Genomic DNA, 23,164 nt, shown 5'->3' on the forward strand with positions numbered 1-23,164 from the left:
CAGTATGATATTAGCTGTGGGTTTGTCATAGAATGCATGAATCGATTTAAGAAATGTGTCCCTCATGCCTATATTCTTAAGTGCTCTTATTAGAAAATGATGCCAAATTTTATCAAATGCTTTTGTTGTATCTATTGAGAGGATCATATGATCTTTGTTTTTGCTTCTATTGATATGGAGAATGAGATGAAGCCTTCTTGATTGTGATGCATAATTTTTTAATGTGTAGCTGTAATCTATTTGCTCTGGTTTTGTTGAGTTAGTGAAATTGGTCTATAGTTCTCCTTTTCAGTTGGGTCTTTTCCTGAGTTTGGAATCAGGGTGATGTTTGCTTCAAAGGAGATGGTGGGAAAATTGGTTCTTCCTTCCTCATTGCTTTGGAATAAGTTCTGTAGTATAGGCACAAGCTCGTCTTTGAAGGTTTGATAGAATTCTGTTTGAAGCCATCTGGTCCCAGAATTTTTTTTTTTTTTTTCTGGATGCTTTTATTGTTTCTTCAGTATCAAGTGCTTGATATTGTTTTGTTCGGGGGATTTCCTTCTTCCTGGTTAACTCTAGGGAGATGGTATGATTTTAGGTATTGGTCCATTTCCTCCACATTGTCAAATTTCTGGGCATAGAGCTTTTTATAGTAGTCAAAAATAGAGTCTTGTATCTCTGTGGTACCAGATGTTATGTCCATCATTTTGTTTCAATTGATGTTATTAAAGATTTTACTTTTCTGTGTCTAATTAATCTCAGTAATGCTTTGTCATTTTTATTTATCTTTTCAAAGGAACATCTTTTTGTTTCATTCATTTTTCTGAATGATTCTTTTGTTTTCATTTTTATTTATTTCAGATTTAATTTTGATTATCTCTTTTCTTCTGCTAGGATTAGAATTGGATTGCTATGCTTTTTCTATTTCTTTACGATGATTCATTAGATTTTTGATGTGCTCTGTTTTTTGTTTTTCAGATGTAGGCATTTAATGCAATAAATTTTCTTTTTAGGAGGGTTGGTGATATTTGGGAAATATTTCCAGTTATGGGCATATTATAAAGGCTTAGTTATATTAGAATAGAATACTTTCAGAAGAGGGGAAAATAATGAAAAGAGTTATGAAAATCCTAGCAAATGAGGAAATTTCAGGAAATACATGTTACATAGAAGATAGGAAACAACATTGGAATGACAGGATTGTGAAAAAATATGAAAGAAGTTTTATATATTTGCAAAATTATCAAGAGGCAGTAAACATATTGACTTTTTCTACAGATTTAGATTTTAAAAGAAACATTTCTGCTGAACAGTTTTAAACAAGTACTACTCTTTTCAGTTTGGCATAGAGTTGATATTTTTTTAAGCTAGTACCAAACACAACTTTAAAATGTTTCCTTATTATATTATATGGAAAAAAATTTAAAATGATTCAATTCATAATTCTGAAAAAACACTGCAAATTTCCTTTTCTCCAATTTCCAGTTGCTTACACCTAGCAGATTCCCTGGAGATTAGCCCCTTCTTATTCTCCTAACATCTTGTTAGGAAGTGCTAGCTATTATACGTCCTCCTCTTGTCTCAGCTCTTCATTAGGTACATAGATTTATTCACTTTTCTCTTTATTACTTTCCTGTAAACCAGACAGTCCAAGAGTTAATCAACCAAAGAAGAAATTTACTTCATGTCTGCAAAGGGAGGTGGTTGCAGGAAAGGGATATGTTTGATAATATCCATACATCATTGTCCATGTATAGAAAGTTACAACTCTCTAAAAAATAACAGATTTATTATGATGATGAATTGTACCCTACGTTTTTCTAAGTATTAAGTGAAAGAACATTCAGTGATGATACTGCAGAAAATGTTACTTCTGGAAACAATAAATATTTTCTTCAAAATTTTCCCCCTGAACATGATAGCATAATTACTATTTCTGTATATTTACCTCAAAACTTGAGAGAATATTTTTCCTTGTATACTTGAAAGCAGACCTCATGGAATGAGGCAATATGAGTTATTTATTGTTAAAACAAAGCTAATAAAGTGTAGCCATAAATTTTCATTTGTTTCCTTATAAATCTTACACATAGATTTTAAATTGTTTTTGATTCCACGGTGTCTTAGGTTTGAGCTGAAATATATTTAAAGATAAGCAAGATATAAATTTTGGGAATATTTATTTGATGATAAGTGTAAGCATAGCAAATAAATATTTTTGTTCGGTTTTGTTTTTATTTTTTAAATAAAAAGTCACTTCCTCATTTCATATAATGATTTTGGTAAAGCCAAGTTTTGATTCTAAATTTTTCTGAAAAATTACTTTAACTTTGCAACACATATGTAGCAGGGTATAGCAAATATGTATTTCATGTATGTACCCATGAATGTAGAATGAATGTATTAATTAATTCTGTGATTAATACATTGACATTAGCAACTAAATGGAACAGTTTATTGTCAATCTCATTACTTCCATCATCTTGTCATCTGAACATGATAGTGATGGTCTTCACTATGTGATAATTTACACAAATATTGGTCAATATTGAATGAAATACGTACATGCCACTCTGGTGATTTTAAACATAAAGTTTAATAAAATAAGGCATGCTATTAAAATGAATGCTTGGTATACTTGATCCATATGGAGTAGTCAATCAAGAGAATCTAAAAATTTTAAAATATTTTCCTTCATTTGGAGAGTTTTTTAAAACTCTAAAATTAGTTTCTGATATTCTATTTTGTTTCACCTTATTTCAGCAAATGAAGTCAGAAACTTAAAAATGTATTACTTTTTTTAAATGTTACACTTGAAATCACTCTAAATTAGGCATTTTGTTAATTTTGTACAAGAAAGTACATAAAATAATTCTAGTGAAACTTGAAATCTCATTTATTTTATTTTTTAATTATACTTTATTTCATTCCATAAAGCAATTTAGAGAGCAAGTTTTCCAGTACCAAATCAAAGCTGTATGAAATTTTGAAATTATGCCACAAAGTCTATTTTTAGGTCTATCTTTTTAGTTTATTTTATACTTTTATAAAATTTTCTTAAGAAAGGCTAAAATCAAATAAAAACTGACATGAGGAAAATACCTTAATGTGCCATAAAAATAAAGTATATTTGTAGCAGGAGAATATTCACATTTTTATAGATCTCCTACAATCATTTAACAAGAAAAGTAGATGAAAAGCATTGGCCTATTAAGTTTGCCAAAGAGAAAATAGTTTTCTTTAGTGATTAACTCATTCTGTCAAATTAGGATATCAATGTAACTCAATCTGCTTCAAAAATGCATATCCCATTCCTCCTACACTTCTCTTATTTTAAGCAGGTGATTTTCCAACTTCATAAAATAGCAGATTATTTGAGGCACAGCTAATATGCATATATACACATTTCATAAGAATTTAACATGTAAATAAAACTGATTTCTTTATGTGGAATTTACAATTTTAGAGGATAATTCCAGCTGGTAGTTGGGAGCAGAGGGAGCTTGTCTACTAAGAACAAACTAAATTCTGAAATACACAGCATTGCCTTCTCTTATTTTATGCTCCATATATCGTACAATATAGCCACAGACAGGATTCAGTGCCTGGCTCAAGGGTCAAAGAGAAATGCAGTAGTTGTGTTTCCGAAGTTTCTGTTGATCAAATTAGACTGCCTCATAGGGAACCCAAGTGCCTTTCTGAGGGGATTATCTTGAATTATAAATTTTGGCACTTTAGGCGTGAGTTCAACTTAACCAGAGACGAAAAATTTCTAAAGATATTTAAGATAATTTGTGTATCTAATGGATAAAATTTACTTGTAGGATCTTGTCCAATGTATTACCATAATTACCATATTTGAAGATCCTGTCATTAAAGAGCATAAAGTGTTTATAAACCAAGGAAAGTACTAAATGTAGGACACAAGATTAGAACACCAAGATTGTATAGGCCCCTGGCAGCAAATTAACTTACCTTTTCCTTTAAAGTGCTTACCAGGGCAAGTTAAAATCACATAATAGGACACTACGTAAAGAATACATGGGTAACTTTTACGAACATTTGTCTCAATTATGTAAGTTTGTTTTTAGGCTGGCCCTACGAAATGGAAAGTTTAACTCAGCAATTTTTTTTACAGCATTTCTAGTGAGCTCAAGGAAGCAGACAGTTTCCTTCATCATTTATGTAAAATCATGTATGAGAACTGGTCTAAAAGCAGCTAATTGAGTGACATCAAGCTGAACCTGAAATCATCCTGTGACCTATCTCAGGGACACAAAAGTTGAATGATGCAAATTCATCAATTTCATGATAAAATTCTTGAGGAATTTTACAAAATGGTGTTATGGGATGTTATAATAGTGATGCTTCATTGATGAAATTCAACTATTTTTGGTCCCTGCTTCCTGTCAGTGTTCCTTGATTGAAATACTTTTTCCTTATATTACGTATAGTTTATCCATTCCATGACATTTTCTAAATTATTGAGTATGTAATTTATTTATTTACCTATTTTTATTAAATCAAAACTCTACATTACTGATTTATGGGGTACAATGTGCTGATTTTATATGCAATTTGGAATCCTTGCATCAAACTGTTTAACACAGCCTTCACCTCACTTATTTAATTGTGTTATAACATTTATACTCCACTCTTAATAAATGTGACTTGTACCCTTACAATATGCACAATAGCAGAGGTCCCACCGATTACCCTTCCTCCACCTGGCCACCCCTCTCCCCTTCCCTCCCCCTCCTTTTCCTTCTTTCATTCTGGGCCATCGTTGATGAATATGTCATTTTAATCTTTGCACAATGCTTAACCTACTTTCTAAGACTTATTAAAGAGCCTTAGCCCACTCCGCTTATGTCAGTAGACAGGGGTTAGAGAGAGTTGGCAATGTTAGTAGCTAAAGGGCAAGCCACTCTGACCGATGGGAATAAGGGGCACTAGGAGTCCTGATTAACGCATTACACAACTAATATTGAAAAGTTATCCAGCACTCAATACTCACCTTCTTAAGACTTCAATTATTATTAAGCAGGGAAAAAAAGCCTAAAGATGAAAAGAAAAGAAAGAGCTTCATAAGAGTTATAATATGATCAGAAAAAGATTGTATTCTTCACAATTAAAAAAAATTGAACACATTATATAAAGTAATTTGATTCTTCAAGAAAATTCAGCTAGACTATAAGGGAGTAATTAGAGTCCTGCTGCTCATGTGGGCAGATAAACAATCAGACAGCCTCCATCCATTGCGTGGCACCACGCTGGGCTAAGTGCAGGGAAAACATGTATCACATGAAGGAGGCCTTAGATGCAGGCTTATGGGCAGGAAAGTGGCCCCTACAGTCTGTCTGGACAGAGGGCCCTCCAGCCAACACCTCAGGTGATTTCCAGAACTTGGATGGTTTCGCATTTATCTGCTGAGTAGGGTTAGAGAGAAATCCTCTGAGGACATGGACTTGCTTAAACAAAAACACATACAAATAATGACATTGGTTGGGCAAGTAAATCTAGTTGTAGGACTCAGACAGGGAAAAATAATAAAAGTGATAAGATAAAGAATTGAATCATATATGGCCACACAAGAGAAAAATATGTTTAGATTCAAGAAGGGGAGGGTGAGAGATGGAGGGGGCTAAGTAAGCTCTCACCTATGAGATGTATATATCGCATACCTCCTGTGTGAGGGGCTCAACTGAACTTGGACATTATTTAACAAACACACACAATGTAACCCAATTTATGTATCTTTATTTTAATCTGAAATTTTTAAAGTAAATACATAAAATTTAAATAGAGTTGAATCATGAAAATAAAAGAGCAGCATCATTTAAAAATAAACTGATAAATTAGAATATTACACATAAACAAAATGAGCAATGCTGCTGCTGTTAATAACAAAGTCCCGATATTGCACAGGGACACTGAAGCAAATAGCAAGTGAGAAGCAAGTTTACAATTTTCCCAAATTATTTTATTTGAAAACATTTTATATATGTAAAAAGTAGTATAGCAGTACCCCCAAATCTTACTTGAAGCTTTAAAATAATAGAAAATATTGTAAAGATACTACGCAGAGATTAAGAGTCTAGAGTTTCTATTACTAAAAATAATTGTGAAAAGGCTTAGCATCTGTACTATTTTTCAAAGTGGCACTAAATCTGTACTAATATACTTATCCTCTTGTTCTGTTTCCTATTCATTTAGCCCTAATGAAGAAGTCATGCATTTCAAAACAGCTACATCGAGGCTATTGAATTTACCCTTGAAGTACCCATCCGCCAGCTTCCATATATGCAGTGCAACTGTGTTTTCTGTGTGTTGGGAGCCAGAACAGAGTGAGAAAGGTGGATAGAAAGGAGAATGAAGGAAAAATACTTACTTTACCTACATGGGATTATCTGTATCACTAACCTTATTACACGTTGGTACACAAATGATCAACTGTATATAAAGAATAAATATAATCTAGAATAGAAGATACTCAGACTGGTTTCGAATTCCGACTCCATTACTAGCTCGAGCTATTTTTCCTTCCTGTGTGCTTTATCTTTAAAGGGAGATAATGATGGGGACTTCCGTAAGTATTTTAATGAGGGTCATTTGAATAATGTTTGTAAAACTCACAGAACAGTGTGCCCCATAGGGTTGTTTGCCGAAGAAATAAATTTAAAATTAAATGTATATACAAATTGAAGGATAAAATATACATTAACATTGATAGAATTATTGTCATATACAAGAACAATTAATTATATGTACATACAAATTTTCTTCTATATATGTAAAGTATGACATCTCTCTGGGTAATAAACCCCAGACAATAGTATTTAAACATCCCAGGCAATTGTGCTCATCTTTGTGTTTGTAATTATTTGATATAACTATCCCATACTAAAATGTATGTGTGCATCCATTTATTTTTCTTTTATAGTTTGTTAATGTGCATTATTTGTTGTAGGTTATTTGCTTATACTTTGTAGTATGTAATTAAGTTGTAATTTATAGGACTTAGAAGTCAAATTTTGTGGCTTATATAATAACAAATAGTATACAATACAATAAAATACACAATAAAACTTACATTCTATGATTGTCATTTGTAATACAATAGAGACTGAAATTTAATGTGGATCATTACTTTACTAAAACTTGTATATTAGATAAAAGTCATTATAATATTCTAATCACTTTATCTCTTTATCTTGTTTGAATTTTCAAATTATATATTTTTGTGTAGAGTCTCCACATACATTTTAATCATTTTAACCATGCATAAAAATTCTTAAAATTATGTAGATTTGTAATGATCTGTGAACTCTCATATTCCAAGATTATCTCTTACATTTTGCTCATCATTATTTATGATAAAGAATAATTCAGAATCAAAATGTCTTTATTGTGTGGTCACAAATTAAAAGCATATATGAGAAAAGTATAAAGAATGTAAGTGAAACTATCACTTATCTGAATATATTCAGGTATCCACAAGAGGACACTATGTGGTGTAATGATAATAAGTACCTATTTATAGGCAGCTCATTTTAAAATCTTAAGGACAATAATTTCACATTGTTAAATTTATACACTTAACTCACAAAAATTATTTAAAATATATTCTGGGCGGCGCCTGTGGCTCAGTGAGTAGGGCGCCGGCCCCATATGCCGAGGGTGGCGGGTTCAAACCCCGGCCAAATTGCAACAACAACAACAAAAAAATAGCCGGGCGTTGTGGCGGGCGCCTGTAGTCCCAGCTGCTTGGGAGGCTGAGGCAAGAGAATTGCGTAAGCCCAAGAGTTAGAAGTTGCTGTGAGCTGTGTGACGCCACGGCACTCTACCTGAGGGGTGGTATGTGAGACTCTGTCTCTACAAAAAAAAAAATAATAAATAAAATAAAATATATTCTAGTAAATATTAAAATATATACATTCACTCCAATCAAGTAATTGGAAAGAAAATGTATATTTGAAAATAATAAAATTCAAATATGTGCATATAGTTTTTTAAATCTTTGCCACTATATTTTTCTTATCTTCCTCTTCTTTTGTCCTTGGTATCTGAGATAACTGACAATTTTAGGGCCTAGTACAGAACTCAGCTATGTCACTTAATATTTGAGTCACATTAGTTTTAAATTGTTACCAAAAATCTTCCAGTCTAGGATTATAGCACTCCTTTTCTCTCTGCTTTGGCTAAGATCACCAGAAAGTTAGGCTTTCTATCTTTGGAGCTCCTAGAGCACTTAATTCAAATCCCTGTGATATTGTATTATAAACAGGTGTGCACTTCATGTGTACATGACGTATGTGCACATTATGGTTGACGGTGGACAACATGTAAGATGGTAATCCTTTTGATTATAATGACACTGAAAAATTCTTATCATCTAGTGGAGTTCTAGCCATTGTAATATTATAGCATAATGCATTAGTTCCATATCTCTGCCCTGTCAGTAGTACAAAAGTAGGGCGCATCCAATTGTGTAAAGTACCTAAAATTGGATAATGATAATAAATAACTATGTTACTGATCCATGTATTTCCTATACTGCATTATAGTGAAGACTATCAATATTTTCGAGTGAACTCCTTCTAAAAATAAGTTAACTCTAAACAATCTCAAGTAGGTCCTTGAGTCAGTTTCCAGAAGAAGGCACTGTTATCATAGGACACAACAGCTCCATGCCTCTCACTGCCCTTGAAGAACTTCCAGTGAGACAAGATGTGGAGAACATTGTAGCACAGTGGTACTGATGATTCTGACACTGTATAGACCTGGGCTAAGACATGTATTTCTCTCATATTTTTTAACAAATAAGTTTAAAGAGTAAAGAAATAAATTAGAAATTACCATGTAAATTAAGTATAAAAGAAAAAAACATATTTTGTACAATGATACAGAGGAGCTGGGCGTGATGGCTCACTCCTGTAATCCTAACACTCTGGGAGGCCGAGGTGGGTAGATTGCCTGAGCTTATGGGTTCAAGACCAGCCAGAGCAAGAGCTAGACCTCATCTCTAAAAATAGCCGGGTGTTGTGGCGTGCACCTGTAATCCCAGGTACTCGGGAGGATGAGGCAAGAGAATCGCTTGACCCCAAGTGTTTGAGGTTGTTGTGAGCTGTGACACTACAGCACTCTATGGAAGGTGATTAAAGTGAGACTCTGGCTCAAAAAAAAAAAAAGTTAAAAAATAAAGGTTTATAAAATAAAATAGTTATGATAAGGTAAAGTTAATTGTTAAAGAAATATTTTTTTTTGTAAATTTAGTTGACCCTAAGTTCACAGTGTTTCTAAAGTCTAGAGTAGTGTACAGTAATGCCATAGGCCTTCACATTCCCTCACCCCCAACTGAGTTGTCCAGGAAAACTCCCAGTCCCACAAGCTCTACTCATGATATGTGCCCTATACAAGTGTAACATATTAAATTTTTATATTATATTTCTAGTGTATTTTGGGATGTTCAGATATGTTTAGATACACAAGTACGATTGTGTTATAATTGCCTACAGCTTTCAGTATAGTAACCTACAGCTTTCAGTATAGTAACATGCTGTACACGTTTGCAGCCTAGGAGCAAAACCCATACCATGTAGACTAGGTGTGTAGTGGACTATATCATCTAAGAGTGTGTTAAGGTACGCTCTGTAATGTTTGTAAAAGGAAAAAAAAATATCGAATGATGCATTTCTTAGAACATATTACTTCTGTTAAACAATGCCTGACTGTATTTTTGCCAACCGTCATGAGATTGTACACTCTTAATTGGGAATAGATAAATGAATTATTTATTTTCATATTCCCAGAAACTACTGCAGCTCCTGTCACATAACAAGTACTTGATAATTTTGGATCAATAAACACACTAAACATGACAATTCAAGTCAGAACCGTCTTTTATTAATACAAGTAATTGACTACGAGTCTTCCTTAATGTCACTAGAGTAATTTGAAGTATTTGAACTACAGTATCTTAATTAATTTGTTAATAAAGCTCTATTACATATATTATAATAATGAATAAAATCATATATGGTTCCAAAGAATAAAAATTTTTTTATTGACCTTGGCTTAAGAAAAGAATGTTTACAGACCGATATTCATTGTAAAGAGAGATGCAAAAATTCTCAATAAAATCTTACCAAGCTGAATTCAGCTGCACATCAAAAAACAATCCATAACAATCAAGTGGGCTTCATCTCAGAGATGCATGGATGATTCAACATATACAAATTTATAAATGTAATTACCACATAAATAGATGAAAAAATGAAGACCATATAATACTTAACTTACCACATAACTAGATGCAGAAAAAGCATTTGCCAAAATTCAGCACCAGTTTACAATAAAAAATACTTAATAAAATTGATATAGATGTAGCATACCTCAAAATTATAAAGGCCATATATGACAAACCTACAGCTAACATCATATTGAACAGGGAAAAATTGAAAGCATTGTCACTTAGAACTGGAAACAGACAGGGTTGCCCATTTCACAACTTCTATCAGACATAGTGCTGTAAGTGCTAGCCAGAGCAATCAGGCGAGAGAAGGAAGTCAAGGGTATCCAAATGGGGAAAGAAGAGGTCAAATTATCACTCTTCATTGATGATATGATCTTATATCTGGAAACATCTAAAGATATAAGAGACTTGTGGATCGAAAAATAAATTCAGCAAAACCACACATTAAAAAATCAATGTACACAAATCAATAACTTTCATATACACCAACAATAGTCAAGCTGAGAATCAATTAAAAGATAAAATAATTTTCACAGTAGTGACAGAGAAAATAAAATACCTAGGAATATATTTAAGGAAAAAGATGAAAGACCTATTTAGGGACAATTATTAAACACTGAGGAAAGAAATTATAGATGGAAAACATATCATTCTCATGCATCAGCAGAATCAACATTGTTAAAATGGCTTTTCTACCCAAAGAGATTTACAGATTCAGTGCGATTCCCATTAAAATATTAAAGTTTTCAATTCTAGAGAAAATAGTTCTACATTTCATATAGAATCAGAAAAGACCTTAAATAGCCAATGCAACTTTACATAAGAAGAACAAAGCAGTCAGCACTATTTTACTGGATTTCAGGCTATTCTGCAAGGCTATAATAACCAAAATAGCATAGTATTGGCACAAAAACAGAGACATAAACCTATGGATCAGAACAGAGAACCTAAGGAAAAACCATTCTCATATTCCTATCTGATTATTAACAAAACAGATAAAAACATACACAGAGGAAAAGAATCCCTATTCAGTAAATGGTGCTGGAAGAACTGGATAACTATGTGGAGTGATTGAAACAGGTTTTGCCACTCTCACCATTCACGAAAATTAATTCACAATGGATAAAACATTTAAATATAAGGCATGAAACTACACAAATTCTAAAAGTAAATGTTGGAAAAACTCTTACATATTGGCCTAGGGAAAGAATTTATGAGGATGACCCCCAAATCAATCAAGCAATAGAGAAAATAAATAAATGGTACCCACAAATTCAAAACAGTTTCTGCACAGTTAAGGACACAAGCAATAGAGAATAGATAGCCTACTGGGTGGAAAAATATTTGCATGCTCTATATCCAATAAAGGACTTATAACCAGAATCTACAAAGAACCCAAGCAAAACAGCAAGAAAAAAAATCCCATTTAAAAGTGGGAAAAGACATGAACAGAAGCATTTCACATGAGGATAACTGAATGGCCACCAAACACATGAAAAAATGCTCAGCATCTCTAATCATGAAGGAAAGGCAAACCCAAAACAAAATAAGTTATCACCTAATTCCAGTGAGAATGACATGTATCAAAAGTCCCAAGACGACAAGTATTGGGGCAGATGTAGGCAGAAGATACACTTATTAACTGCTGCTGGGACTGCAAACTAGTACAGACTCTTTTGGAAAGTGGTATGGAGATAATCAAAGAACTCAAAGTAGATCTGCATTTGATCATTTGATCCAACAATCCCACTACTAGATATCTTCTCAAGAGAAAAAAAGGCATTTTATATAAAAAGACACTTGCATTCAAATGTTTATAGCAAGACCATTCACAATCACAAAGGTGTGGAAACAACCCAAGTGCTCATCAACACGTGAATGGATTAATAAAATTTGGTCACATATCACAGTGATACCAGACTTTCTTCTTCAAGGGTTCTTGGTCTTGGTGATTGGAAGAATGAATCCACGGACCACAGATCAGTAGTAAGACAGGATTGATTTACAGAAAAGAAAAGAATACAAAAACGCCCCTGGCAGAGAGAACCCAGGTCCAGGAACAGGCGCTCTGGCTCCCTTTCTCGGCCTCTCCCCAGGCTCTGAGATATCCAGGGGTATATATAGTCACATGGGATCATTTAGCCGGAGCTCAGTTGCTACATTTAGCGCAGCATGGGACTGGAGCTCAATTGTTACATTTGGTCCTCTAAAGTTACATTCAGCTGGAATTCATTTAATGAATAGATACGGTACTTTCCACAGGGCAAGGCGAATGAGTGCATTAATGAATGAATATGGTCTGGTCGCTGGGGCAAAGTGAATGAATGTATTCATGAATGGACACAGTCCACTCATGGAATTGAAGTGTAGGAAACTTACATGAACTTGACCAGGCCTAGAAAAGGTGGGGTTCCCCCTTCAGCCCCAAGTGCAAGGGGAGTGAAACCTTTGGTTCTGGTGTCTCCCCAGAAGTTGTCTGGCCCCTCTGGTTACTGGACCCTCCTACGCCTCCCCCCTCACCACCCTCTAGCAGGCTGGTTCCCCTGCCAGTTCCAACAAGGCCAGGGCTAAGGCGGCAGGTTCTCCAGCTCAGCTCAGCTGGCTGGGGCGCCACCTGTTCTGTATCAATAGTATCCTACTCATCCATGAAAAAAAAAAAAATGGTGAGCTAGTATTATTTGGAATAACCTTGATGGAAATGGAGACCATTCTTCTAAGTGAAATGTTTCAAGAATGGAAAAGCAAACACCATATGTACCCAATACTAAATTGGAACTTGTCGATCAACACTTATGTGCACATGGGGAATTAAAACTCAAGGGGAATCAAATAGGTGGGAAGATGGAGGAGTAGTTGGGCTAATCCACAATTAACTTGTACAATTCACATATTCCACATAAAGAGCCACTATAACCTTGATTTAAAATGTAAAAAAGCAAATTATATAACCAAAATGGTGTGCACCTCTGTAATATTCAGCATTTTTTAAAAAAGCGAAAAAATAAATGTATCTATAGAGATATTAAAAGAAAAAGAAATAGGGCAACGCCTGTAGCTCAAGGAGTAGGGTGCCGGTCCCATATGCCAGAGGTGGCGGGTTCAAACCTAGCCCTGGCCAAAATCAAAAAAAAAAAAAAAAAAAAAAAAGAAAGAAAAAGAAATAGGCTAAAATATACTTGACACATTCTGTTCTAAATTAAGCCAAACAAAAATGAAATTTTCTTATACTATTTATTTAAATTCTCATAAACGTTTAAAAATCAATAATGGAAGGGAGATAGCTGTAGCATACCTTTTGCTGATAACATTTTCCAGTATAATTATATACAGTTGTGAACTGTGAAATGTCGTGGTTTTAATTTCCTGCTTAGTGTCCATACATAGCCACTTAAATAAATTATCTTTCAGTTCTAGGCTGACATGATAACAGAATGTTGTGAGATAAAGTAGAAAATTGTTGAGATCTCTCATTCTTGCTTTGGGAATGTTTTTGTTGTATAACTTGTACATCTCAAACGAAAAGATGGTCACTGGATTCATTAACTTTATTATAGTTTACAATGATCTAAGCAGAAAATAAACTTTGCTGTTAAGGGAGATTCCAGGTACACAATATTTTGTAGATGTGTAATCTTAGACAATATGTTAATTCTCTTTGTCTTATTTTAGCTTTCCTTTGCTCTAAGATGAAAATATTGATACTTATAATGTCATTTTGAGTAGGGAAGGAAATAGGATGAAATTACACATGTGTCTCCCTGGCATATACCAAGGCAGTCTGTTACATTACATGGTATCCTGCCATGTAATCTGAAAAACAGAGACATACATGGCTGCATATTTTCCAGACAGACCTCGTAGCCTGGACAGAATAAATTTCATAAACAAACTACATATTTAAAACTAATTTGTGTTCAAATCATATCTTACTATAATTTTATTTTCTGTTATTTGAATCCGTTCATTTTCAGAAAATCTGTTTATATTGGTTTGTACCTGCTTGCTAAAGAATTATTTATGATTTGACAAAGTCTTTAATTGAGGGAAGCCCAAATTGTCATTTTTAATTTTGTCATTATCATGTATACCCCCAATCCTCCCTGAATAGCTTGTTAATATGTATGTGTTTTAAAATATTTATGTATCTGTAATGCTCTAGTATCACCTTTGAAATTCACAAACCTACTGACATTAGAACATAGTTCCTCAAAGATGTTGCCAAGCACATGATTCAGCACCATGGCCAGAGCATTTTGTATTCCTAAAATGGCTACTTCTCCAATCTTGGTTGGTCTTGATAAGAGTTTTGAAAATTTGGAACCACAACTTTTTTTCAAGTTGTAAGTACTTATCTCAGGGATTTTTTCTTTTTGTTCTATTTTAAAGCTTAATAAAAGTATCTTACTTAAAATAGGATGATACCGGAATTTCAGGTTCTTGGTCTCGGCGATTTGAAGAATGAATCAATGGACCACAGGATCCGTGGTAAGTCAGGATTTATTTACAAAACCCAAAAATTACAACAACTACAACAATCAAACCTCTTGGGAGAGAGACCCAGGAGGGAACAAGCTCCCCTGCTCCCTCTTCCAGGTCTGTCTTTGGGCTCTCTACTCAGGGGGTTATATAGAGGCAGGGGGGGTCGTTCTGTTAGGGTGTGAGTCCTGTCAGTTACAGCCAGCTGTCCAATGAACTCTCAGGCCTTGGAAACTGACAGGAAATCCACCAGTCAGAAGTGCACTTGGAGGAGACAGCAAGTCACCATTCACTCAGAAGTCCAAGTGGAGGAGACAGTATGGTGCCAGCATGTCCCCGGCAGGTGTCCGGCCCTTGCAGCAAGCTGGTTCCTCCATCCACAGGAGCATCAACACCTCCAGGGCTAAGGCAGCAGGTCATGGTGCTGCATTGTCCTGCATCAAGGAGACACAGAAAGTTTACCTTTTTATAATCCAAGAAAGCATGTTATATGTAAATTGAGTGCATGAATATTATTGAAAATATGTAATTGACTAAATAGAGTGGCATTTATTTTTATACCAAGAAAGCAGATTTTATAATTATTTATTTGTTGATACACATCTGATAGAATCTTCTGGTATACATTTGTCTAAACTCCCCATCAATTATCATTCATTTTTGGCAATAGTTCACAGTATTTCTTTCCAAAATTTACTTCCCCAAATGGGATGATTCCAAAGTACATGTTAACATCCAATAAAATGCCATGACTTTTTCATTTCCAACTTTTTTTCCCTCCTCATTGCTAACAAATTTCTCTAATCCATGTTTAGCACTAGCCATCAAGTTTATAATCTGAGGTATTGTACAACAATACCTTAGTAATGACTAACTAACATGAGCATCACTTCTCTTATAACAATATTTTATAAGAAAATTTGTCTATTGGCTCTGGGGAAAGAAAGACAATATCACTTCAGTTTCCCATCAATTGCTTAGTAATCTGATAAATGATACGTTTGCTATGTCTTCTACTTATGAGGTTTTAATTTTTCACTTTCACTAAATATGATATTACACATGCACATCTTTCACTTAATTTAATACACTTAATTTAATATATGCGTTAACAACATATTATAATCATAAGCTATTTTATCAAAAACTTAAAGTAAAATGTGCATACACAAAGTTGTGAATATGGCCATATGCCAGTAATTAATCAATCTTCACAACTGTGTCTCTGAATTTAAGATAAGTTTTAAGCTGTGATCATGACACTAACTTTTTGAATCATCCATCAAAAAACTTTAAATAACAAAAAATGTATAACCATATGGCAAAACCAATCTAATTTTATCATTTGAATATATAACATTTTCCCTCTATTACATTTTCATGTATAATAAATATGCATCCCTTTATGCTATGGTATATCTCATTCATGAGAATTTGTTTGACAAAAGTCATGCAATCTGCATTAAGAAGCACTCAAAGTGCCTTTCATTATGATTGAATGTGTTAATATATGTTTCTCATAATCTTGCAATCACTTACAAAAGCTGTCATTTATGTGTATAACCCTTGGCTAAGAATAGTTCAAGTGATAATTTATGCAGCCCAATTTTTAAATTGAGTTGTTGTTACAAGTAAATAGAAAGTACCTTGTCTTTTAGAGTACCAGAACTGTATCTATGTCAATATTTGCATTTTAAATAATTTATATTTTAGGTTTACTTGTTTGGATATTATGAAAAATGTTTTCATATTTGGTACTTGGAAACTGACTTTGGCTTCTTTTTAATAATAAAGTAATTGATGTTAATATTTGCACAATTATAAAAGTAAAAAACTTCAACTATTGTTCAGATCTTTCTCTTTCTCCTTCATCTATCACACCTATTAAGTTGCGAAGTTCTTACTTTCCACCTCTTCACTTCAGCTCCATCCTTCTTTCCTGATCCACCCCTATGACCTTTGTCCATGACACAGATCTTCATTTCACCTCATTTATTTAAAACCTGGTTAATTGGACTGGTTTTATTTGGTCCATTGACACATAGCACCAATAGTTATCTTTCTATAACTTAACTCTGATCACATGCAACTCCATCTAAGTACATTTAATGAATATACATCACTTCCTAGAAAAATATTCTAAAATTCCTTATTTTGCTTAATAACCTAAATAACCAGACTTTATCTTCATTTTATGTTTCCACCTTTTCTTGCTGCCATTACTAATTTTTTATTTAAGAAAATTAATACCAAAAAACCCTTCAATATGTTCTATTAGTGGATGACTTGCAAAAACATTCAATGTGATGTATATATCTGTATTCCGTTTTCTCTGCTAAACTTCATTTTAGTATTATTGGTGACTTGTATTATATTCAAAATACAGTGTTTACCCATATTCTTTAAATATATTTTAAATAGATAATTTCAAAGTATTTATCTAAAATCTTAGTATGTTTTATTTCACAACCATTTTACATAGGTATCCTTATTTCTTTATCTCTCAGAAATTCATTAATAGGTTATTCTATTTTTTTTTTTTTTAGGTTCTGTGACTCTTAGCTTTGTTTTAGGTTGCATTTTTCAACCAAAAATATATGCAAGTTGCCAAAACTAAGAAATATTAAAATTCTTCTAGTAAAAAGATAAAGACCTCATATCTACTCTGTAGATACAACCATTATCAATTGTTTCTCTTGGGGAATCTTTGACGGCTACATCCAGACTTCAAAATTATGTTTAGAGAAGTCACTATTTTTATAATTTAGCAGTTACAGATAGATACAGATTATCTATTGACTTTCTCTGCAAACAGCAGAAGCTAGATAACATCTTGTATTACATTCTCTTTACTTCCTTCCATTTTTGTAAAGTTAAACAAATTTGGTTTAGTACCAAAATCCTCTTTCTCAAAAGTTTTTGAAAATTAATTTTATGAGTACTAGTTTATCTGGAATGTGATAATTTATTTAGATGTTAACTCATTGATGCATCTAGTTTTCTATAATATTAGGCTAAGGATCTCTAAATGGAAATTTTAAAAAGGTTTAATTTGGCCTCTGAGAGCTTCCAGTCTATAAAATAAACTCTTATATTGATAGTAGTAAAATAAAAAAAAAAAATAGAATTTTCACTGTCCACATGTTGAATGACTATAAATCTGTCTTTGAATATATTGGTATGGAATTTATAATTATAGGCAACTTTTTTTTAACATTAGAAGTCATTTCCCTAAGAACAATACGTGAAGAGCAATTGATATTTTCAATGTTTCCGCCTAAGAGAAAATGACTTTTATATGCCAAATGGAGACAGTTCTTTTATCATTCTTTTTTTTTTTTTTTTGTTTTGGTTTTTGGCCGGGGCTAGGTTTGAACCCGCCACCTCAGGCATATGGGACTGGCGCCCTACTCCTTGAGCCACAGGTGCCGCCCTTATCATTCTTTTATTCAAAGATTTTTTGGGTTTTGTCTTTTATTTTACATGCCAATTAGACTAATAGAATTCTCAACCACTAAACTATTAAAAACATTATAAATTTGTTTTTCCAAACAATTTTATACCCAGTTTATGAAATAAATATGAAATAAATTCCTATTGTTATATTGCCTATCTTTTCTCTATCATTGTCTTATCATATGCATTATAATTGTCAGTCTGGTAAGGGAGGATTGTAGTGGGAGAAGCGGATGATTTTAATGCTGTTATTACTGCCAAAATTAATTTTCTTATGCTCACTGTTATGAAATATAGTTATTGTTCATCAATGTTTTCTTCTCTTTTCTTTCTCTCCTCCTCTGCTTTAACTCTTACACTGTCTACCTCTGTAATTGTCTTAGCAAATGTTCAGACTAAAGTACATATGACATCTATTGTATCCTTATATCTATATTTTATTCCATGCCACTATTTGGAGCCTATAAACATTTTACATAACTGATTTATTTATTTTCACAATAGATAAGTTAAAAATAATAGAGTTACAGCTGTAGTGGTACATAAGGTTTTTACTAACAGCTTCAGTCCATTTTAAATTTGGCTTTATATTCTTTTGTACAGCATGACCATAGCTCTCGAATGCCTTTTGCTCCTGGCAATGACAACTTTTACCTATCACTTCTGATTTAAAAGCCTGTGTCTCGTGTGTGTGCATGCATACCTAACTAGAACAGCATAGAAACATGGCCTCTATATATATTTCAATTGATCACTTTCTCTCGCTCAAATAATTATTGTTGAAAATTCCAGAAAGTATGAAATGTTTAATTTATTTTATATAATTCAATAAGTATATTAATTATATAAAGACCTAGATTACCCATTTCTGCTTCTGATAATGAAATGAGTGGAGGCTTTAAAATAATTGCTTTTGCTCACTAATAGCAATATCTGAATGTGTGATTTAGAATGATTTTTATAGAAAATTATCTCAGTGTCCCCAATAATATCTAGATGACTTATTTTGCCATTGTACAAATGACAAATAGCAAATACTAAGAGGTAGAAAATGTTTCTATTGTATGTTTTATTATCATAAATAATTTCTGGATATTTCTGATTTTAAATATCTTCATTTATCTATTTAAAAACATTGGAACTCTTTTAAGCAGGAGAAGTTTTATTAAAATCAATGATATGTTATGAGGTAAATATTTTCCTAATAAACTATTTAGGGTATTATAATAATTACTTAGTAATTAATAGTATATATTAATATGATACCTCAGTAATAAATAATACAAATTTCTATGGAAAATATTTCACAAAAACTAATTTTAAGGAATCATAAATGTAAATCTTTACTTTCTTTATTGCTAGTTACATTTTTTTTCACTCTGCTTGTAATGAACCTACACTTTACTGTACGCACTTTTATTAACTCGATGCCTCCTGGTAATTAAACCTTTCTCTCATTGCTTACTCCCAGAAAAAATAAAATTATAAGCGTGTAGCTTTATCCAATGAAGAAATGTATATAGTGTACCTCTTGAGAGAGACCATATTATCAATTGAAAATCTCCTAAAATATGTTAATCTGGAAAATAATTATCTTAGTATTTTTAATTTTACATCTGTCTCTCTATGTGCCATTTTGTATCTCTTTGGGAAATAGAATAGAATAATTCTTGATTAAACAGTTCCTCATTTCCCGTTCACTGATTTACTATATCATCATCCGTTAGAGTTTGTCATCAGGAAAATAAAACAAGAAGCAAACAGATACATGATTTCTAAATTAAAACAATTTTGGTGATTTTTTTTTTTGTAAGTCCCTAACAAAGTTGAATAAGGAAATGTGAGTTAAGTAAGGACACACTTGATTGAGAAAGTTCTCTTCAAGCAGATGGCACTCTTTTCTATTCCTCATTACAAAGATTTGAAATGTATGTCAAACATACTCTTTTTCACTCTGATTTATGCCACTTATTTGATAGATAGCTCTAAGAGTCAAATATCAGTCAGAATGATCTTTGACAAATTAGTACCAGTATAAAATATCTTTCTCATATTTAATGTAAAATTTTATGAAAGATGAATTTTTAAAACATCAATATGAATTTTATGATCACACATTAATGCCAGTAGAAGTGACCAAGTTCACTTCACGTGGTCACTTTTGTTAAAAGAAAAACATGAAGTATATATCAGTTTTTCTTTTTCGAAAATATATATTCTTAAGTTGTTAAATCCATAAGTATTTTGCATGTAAAGGACTGAAATTACTTTTAGGATGGTATGTCATCTTTATAAATTTATCCCTTACCTACCCCACTAAGAAAAATACTCTAAAATCTAAAGTAAAATAAAATATATGTGATACTTTATGTCATAGATTGAATATTTGTGTCTCTCCAAAATGCACCTGTTCCAGGTATCATGGTGTTTACAGATAGGGACTTTGGTAATTTATAAGGTCCTTAAAATGGAGTCCTCAAAAATGATATTAGTACTCTTTTAAAAGTAACCCCATACCTTTCACCATACTGACTGAACCAGAAAATGGTCCTCGCCAGATACCAAAAAAATCTAATCAGTTGGTTGATGTGAGAAATAAATGACTGATGTTTATAAACCGCCAAGTCTCTGATGTTTGGGTTGGAGCTGCCCAAGCAGACTGAGACACAGGACATGTTGCCAATTACCAAAGGAGGCAACTCTGTGATTCTTTTTCTTTTTTAGTTTTTCACTTGTGGTTTTATTTGTTTTCAATGTATTTTTAAATCTTTTCTAAATTTCAGAATATTAGGGTATGCATACATTTTGTCTACATACTTTGATTTTATATAGACTGAGTCAAAGCTATGCATGTGCCCCTTCATCCAGATTATTTCTCTACAAGGACTTTTACCTCTCAGTAGACTTGAACTAATACTATAAAATACTTAACAACAGTACAATAAAAACACATGTTGCACGATTCCATTTATATGAAATACCTAGAATAGGTAAATCTATACAAACAGAAATCAGATTAGCAAAGCTTAGTGGAGGAAAGAATGGGGAATTCCCAACTGCTTAATGGGGATAGGAGTAATAAAAGTTTAAGGTTATACAACATTGCAAATGTACTACCTGGTTCTAACAGAAAATTTAATGTTATGTGTACTTTACCAGGATGAAAAAATGCAATTAAATTAAAAATGAAAAGGGAAGCTTTTTTTTTTTTTTTCCCCCAAGCAGAACTTCACTCTGTTGTCCAAGGTAGCACGCCGTGGCATCATTATAGCACACAGCAACCTCAAACTCTTGAGCTCAGGTATCTTCTTGCCTCAGCCACCTGAGTAGCTGATACTATAGGTACCCACCTCCATGCCTGGCTAGTTTGTTTCTATTTTTGGTAGAAAAACGGGGTCTAGCTCTCGCTCAGGCTGGTCTCAAACTCCTGAACTCAAGCAATCTACCTGCCTGTGGCCTCTCAGAGTGCTGGGATTACAGGTGTAAGCCACCATGCCTAACTGAACAGCTAATTTCTTAAAACCATTTTTCCTCATGATTTACATGGTATTTTATTACATTACATTTTAGTTGTTTCTTGATGAAAGAAATTACATGAGCAAACAGTCTTAGAAAAATTAGATTCAATAAAGCTAAATGTTATTTAGTTTTTAAATGGCAACAATAAGCGAACAAAACTTCCAATTTTCTTATTTTCTTTCCTTAAATTTCCAGTTAATATAAGGGTATACACGATTCAGCCACATTGCCTACACTGGTAAGGCAAAGTCTAAGTTGTAGCTATTTTCAAAAAAATCTAATCAGTCGGTTGATAGGAAATCGCAGAATATAAATTGTATCATAATTTTTCAGATTGCTGCCCAAATATGATTTTCACTTTTATATGCTTAATACATTTGATATTATAATATTTGTATTATAGACTTTAAGGTCTAATAACTATTTTAATATTTGATAATACATTAGCATTTTTATAAAATGCAACCAGATATGAAATAATATTATGAATTACTTATTTTATGTGAACTTGCAGTGTTAAATCATTTTAAAAAGAATGGTGTTATCTTTCCTGTTCATTTTTTATGTCACTGTGGAATTTGCTAGAGATTCCTCAAGAGGAACTATATACTGGCAGTCCAGTCCCAGATGGACTGGAGGCCTACAGAGGACAGAATATTTCCAAAAATTTTACAGGAGAAAATCTAATTTACTTACAGATTTTGTTATTCAGTGAAAAACTCTACTGTTTGGTGTTTATTAAGAACACTCATAATATTAGCATACAAAAAACAGGCACTTTTTTTTTTTCCAAAACTGATAAGGCCTTAATTATTCTGTTTTAAAGCATATTGTTTTCTGTAGAAATTCCATAAGGAAGAAAAATATTTGAGAAAGGAAATAGCTCATCACTTTTGAAACATTTTTTCTAATAGTCAATTGTATTTATGGAAGTAAATGTTAACCTGATGTAATAATTTTCCTGTTCAGATATCACTTTGAAAGTGAAGATTAAGGCTGATTCATGGCAAATTTTTCTAACTGGTGTTTCTAGAATAATTGGCTATCATCTACAGAGCAGGTTGTTATATACAATTTTCTACTCCAACTTAATTTCTTTCTTATGACATGTGTAACTACAAGCTTTACATAAGACAATTCCTAATTTGTACCAGGATAGCTTAACAATATATCAGAGAGCACTGAAGAAATATAATTTCCATGAGATAAGGAAAGGATACCAATTAAAAAAATCAATATGAAAATGTAGAAATCAATAGATTACATAAAGGTAAATCTAAGTGACACAACTGCTAGATGAAAGAGACAGGTAAAATTTCAAAAGTGTATATTACAGTTCCAGGAATTAGTCAGCTCTCAGACTGCACTAGACAGATAGAAAGAAAAGAGAGAGAGAGGGAAAAAATATAAAGAGAAATAGAGATGATAGAGAGAGATAGATATAGAGATAGAGATAGGTAGAGTTAGGAATAGGGATAG

The sequence above is a fragment of the Nycticebus coucang genome, chromosome 16 (genome assembly GCF_027406575.1).
Source record: "Nycticebus coucang isolate mNycCou1 chromosome 16, mNycCou1.pri, whole genome shotgun sequence".
NCBI classification, from domain to species: Eukaryota; Metazoa; Chordata; class Mammalia; order Primates; family Lorisidae; genus Nycticebus; species Nycticebus coucang.